This window comes from Pundamilia nyererei, unplaced genomic scaffold (genome assembly GCF_000239375.1).
Source record: "Pundamilia nyererei isolate P.nyererei 1_Seehausen unplaced genomic scaffold, PunNye1.0 scaffold00168, whole genome shotgun sequence".
NCBI classification, from domain to species: Eukaryota; Metazoa; Chordata; class Actinopteri; order Cichliformes; family Cichlidae; genus Pundamilia; species Pundamilia nyererei.
This window is the reverse complement of record NW_005187569.1, coordinates 1,323,345-1,328,486: the sequence shown is the minus strand read 5'-3', so window position 1 is coordinate 1,328,486 and position 5,142 is coordinate 1,323,345.

Below are 5,142 nucleotides of genomic sequence, written 5' to 3'. Positions count from 1 at the left end.
AGGAATGGCGAGGAACAAAGAACAGGAATCAAGAAAATCAGCTAAACGAGCCTTCCCGGTTCTGGTGAAAAACTTTTTGGACAGATGAAACCAAGATCAATTTGAACAAGAATGGTATAAGTATGGATGCGCACCGCTATAGCTCACCTGGTTGAGCAGATAACCTGTGTTCAGGTTAGTCTCAGACCATTTTGTGCATGCCACTCTTTCCAGCTTTCCTGTCAACTCTCTCCACTATCCTAATAAAATCCTCTAGTAAAATCATTTCAATCTTATTATCCTTTAAAGAAATGTAGATGACAAAATAAATTTCACAAAAGTAGATATAAGGGAAAAAACAGCATATGATTTGAAATAAAAACACATCTGTCAAACATGATGGGGGTACTGTTATGGTTTGGGCATGTCTGCCAGTGCAAAGAACATTTATATTTTTCAGCGGCAAAGTCAGTCAGCTGATATTTATTCACTAGGGCATGATGTTAAGTTACTGAAGACAAAGCTGAAGAGAGAGACACTCACAAACAAGCAGCAAATGAAGGGAACAGAGATAAAGGTCTAGCTTAGCATCTCAAGAGAGTAAATGCATCATGCATCAAGTTAGTGAGTTTAAATAGTGACCGAATGTAAGGATTTTCCTCCAATTATTATTGTTAAAAAAAACTATATTTAAATCTATAATAGTTTGTCCAATTAATTTGAGCCTCTAAAAATAGGTAGCTATTAGGATATTGAGCTATTCTGCAGTCTGGTTAAACACATAAGGTCTAAAAGTAGAAAAGATAGATCTTCTTCATAAACGTTCTTACATTTTAAGAAATATACATAAAAATAGTTTGGTTTATGAATACAAATCGAAAAATAAAAGCATCTAGCCAGCTGTATATAACAGGAAATGAGCTAAGCAAGCCTTAGCACATCCTGCTGGTGGTGTGTGGTTATATCACCTGATTGATGGCTTTTTTTTAATGCCCCTGCAACCCTAGGTTGCTGATGAGAAAATGGTTTGAACCATGTAAGTCAAGTTTGATTTTTGTGGTCACAGAAAAATTGCTATCAGTCAGATCTTATGAAAAATACTTACAAAGTTTGCTCAGAAGTCTGAGTTTTATGTGTAAACCAAAAACATTTCTATACCACTTAAAATCTGGAATACACCACCACCACTTTTAAGCCTTTAAAAATTAACTTACATTTACAAAGTATACTCCTCTGCCACAGTTTTTCAAGGAAAGAAAAGTCCGACTTTGTGAGTTTGTGAAAATGAGGAGGCTCTTCAGTGTGTTTTACACAATTATGGACCATAGGCTCCAACTCACAATTAAGCCAATAAATAGTGGTTATGTTAGAATTGATTTTTTTTACCCAGGAGTGTGCCTGCTCCTCTGTATCGGCCCATCACAGCAGCTGTCCCATCAGTTGCAAAGCCATTAAGCCATGTGTGTAACAATTTTGAGACACCATGCACTGCAAAGCTTTCAGCTGCAGGATGTGCATAAATGCAATTCAACAAGTGAAATAAACAGCTGGAAATTTACCCTTTCTAGGGAATTCTGGTTTGGATGATCAGATGTGTTTAACACTAAGCAGAAATATGTGTATGTTTCTTTCTTTGCCTTAATCCTGCTGTTTACTGTTTGTTCACACTGTGGGCTGAAGAGTGTGATTTAATTGATCTCTCCATGAAACATAAAACAATCATCATGGTGAATGTGATGTCTATGGACAATAAAATGGTCTGAGCTGACTGAGCACCAGAAACTCTGCGAGTTTAGTTTTAACTGCTCCAGCTCTCGAAATCATTTGTCTTCTTTGTAGCTTTTCCAGGACTGCAGGATTACTTTCAGCCAGTTGAACTGCCAGTGCAGTCAGCTGCCAAAGACTCTATATTATAAAGAAAAAACCACAAGCAGAATTGCAAGACTTGGGAAACAAATAGCAGCCTCCTCCCTTCACTTCAAGAAAGAAGGTGAAAAACAAAAACAAAAACCATGAGCTTCTGTAACAGGCTGTTATTCAGCACACTGCCAGGTTTTAAAAAAAAGAAGAAGAAAAAAGTGTGTTATAAACAGGGTCAGACTGATGATGACATTTATTTATTTTATTTTCATAATGGCTTTCATAAAGTAAACCCCAAATCAGTAAACTGTCTCGCACACAACGACCGATGAATAATAGTTGCTAGCTTTTTTCACATTAATGGTCATGGCCAAAGGTGTTTTGTTGTTTATGGGTTGTGAATTCTTTGAAAATATTGAAAAGCTTTATTGTTATTGTAAGTGTTGGAAGTTTTGGTTTCTGTTGGAGTTTTTTTTTTTAAAATTACTATTATCGTCATCGTAATCATGAGTCATAGTGTATCTGAGTTGTAGTCCCTGTATAGTAATTGTGTTGCTTTGGATTCCTGACTTGATTTCATCATTCTAATTGTAAAGTGATTTTTTTCTTATGTTATTTGTTTTTTGAGTCACATTCTCTGTTTATGTTCTTTCTCAGAATGAGATCCAACTCTTCTTCTCTACATTTTTCATACGATCATTTCTAGTTGTGTGTTTTTGGTTTTGTCTTTAGCGATCAGCATTAGACTAATAGTAAACTAATGTAAAACACAACCTGCACTGAAGGATAATGAGCTGCCATGTCGATGTACATTGGTAAGCAATGAACTGAACATTTAATTTACACTATTTACATACAGTTGGGGTTGGTCCCTAACTACTCACACAGCCCCTCTCTTCTTCTTTGTTTTGCCAACTTCTTCTATTTACAGTGGCACCATTTAGAGCACTTCGGTCTCGCTCTGCAGGCCTACTTGTTGTTCCTAGAGTATTTAAAAGTAGAATGGGAGGGAGAGCCTTCAGTTTTCAGGCCCCTCTTCTGTGGAACCAGCTTCCAGTTTGGATTCGGGAGACAGACACTATCTCTACTTTTAAGATTAGGCTTAAAACTTTCCTTTTTGCTAAAGCATATAGTTAGGGCTAGACCAGGTGACCCTGAATCCTCCCTTAGTTATGCTGCAATAGACGTAGGCTGCCGGGGATTCCCATGATGCATCGAGTTTTTCCTTTCCAGTCACCTTTCTCACTCACTATGTGTTAACAGACCTCTCTGCATTGAATCATATCTGTTATTAACCTCTGTCTCTCTTCCACAGCATGTCTTTTATCCTGTCTTCCTTCTCTCACCCCAACCAATCACAGCAGATGGCCCCGCCCCTCCCTGAGCCTGGTTCTGCCGGAGGTTTCTTCCCCTTAAAAGGGAGTTTTTCCTTCCCACTGTTGCCAAAGTGCTTGCTCATAGGGGTCATATGATTGTTGGGTTTTTCTCTGTATCTATCAAGCGCCTTGAGGCGACTTTTGTTGTGATTTGGCGATATATAAATAAAATTGAATTGAATTGAATTGAATTGGCTTGCAAAACTATTTGGCCCCCTTGAACTTCCCCAAATTTTGTCACGTTACAGCCACAAACATGAAGCAATTTATTGGAATTCCACGTGAAAGACCAATAGAAAGTGGTGCACACATGAGAAGTGGAACAAAAATCATACATGATTCCAAACAATTTTTACAAATAAATAACTGCAAAGTGGGTGTGCATAATTATTCAGCCCCCTTTGGTCTGAGTGCAGTCAGTTGCCCATAGACATTGCCTGATGAGTGCTAATGACTAAATAGAGTGCTCCTGTCTGTAATCTAATGTCAGTACAGCTGCTCTGTGACGACCTCAGAGGTTGCCTAAGAGAATATTGGGAGCAACAACACCATGAAGTCCAAAGAACACACCAGACAGGTCAGGGATAAGGTTATTGAGAAATTTAAAGCAGGCTTAGGCTACAAAAAGATTTCCCAAGCCTTGAACATCCCACGGAGCACTGTTCAAGCCATCATTCAGAAATGGAAGGAGTATGGCACAACTGTAAACCTACCAAGACAAGGCCGTCCACCTAAACTCACAGGCCGAACAAGGAGAGCGCTAATCAGAAATGCAGCCAAGAGGCCCATGGTGACTCTGGACGAGCTGCAGAGATCTACAGCTCAGGTGGGGGAATCTGTCCATATTAGTCATGCACTGCACAAAGTTGGCCTTTATGGAACAGTGGCAAGAAGAAAGCCATTGTTAACAGAAAACCATAAGAAGTCCCGTTTTCTTTTTTGCCACAAGCCATGTGGGGGACACAGCAAACATGTGGAAGAAGGTGCTCTGGTCAGATGAGACCAAAATGGAATTTTCTGGCCAAAATGCAAAACCCTGTGTGAATAATTACGCACACCCCACTTTTCAATTATTTATTTGTAAAAAATGTTTGGAATCATGTATGATTTTCGTTCCACTTCTCACGTGTGCACCACTTTGTGTTGGTCTTTCATGTGGAATTCCAATAGAATTGATTCATGTTTGTGGTTGTAATGTGACAAAATGTGGGAAAGTTCAAGGGGGCCCAATACTTTTTCAAGCCACTGTATGTCCATCAAAGTCAGGCAAACAGATAACGTTAAGCTAGCTAGCAAGTAAGTGTCTATGGTGAAAGGGCACTCTTGTGATTGAACATAAGCAGTTTTTGGATGTCTCTCTCAAAATGAGTCATGACCCAGATTGAATCAGATATTTTTCTTGAGATATTAAAGCCTAGTTGTAAATAGGGTTGCCAACCGTCCCTTAAAAAACGGAATCGTCCCGTATTTCGAAACAAAAGTACACGTCCCGTATTGAGCTAATAAGGGACGCACTTTGTCCCATAATACAGTGAGAATCAAAAGTAGTCTATAAATGTTAATGGAATTAACGCTTTGTTGGAAAAATAATTCCCAGCCCCTCTCCTGCTTTGTGACCAATGAGCTGACAGCACACTTATGACAATTTGAGTATGACAGTTCAGATTACCGCTTATCTCATTGGTCGAGGAAAGGTTGCTTACGGAGAAAATACCGGAAGACAACAGATGACCACAACAAGAAGCATGGCCAACAGGGAAACAAACGCGACACTGCGGTGCAAGTCTCGGACGACAGTACACCTAAAGCTGGACATACACTGGGCGATTTTCAAACTGCACGATTGACTCGCAGGGGTTATAAGTTCGTAGGTCACGATGCAGGGTCTCACACTATACCGCCCGATGCTCTGATGCGACCTGAGTGC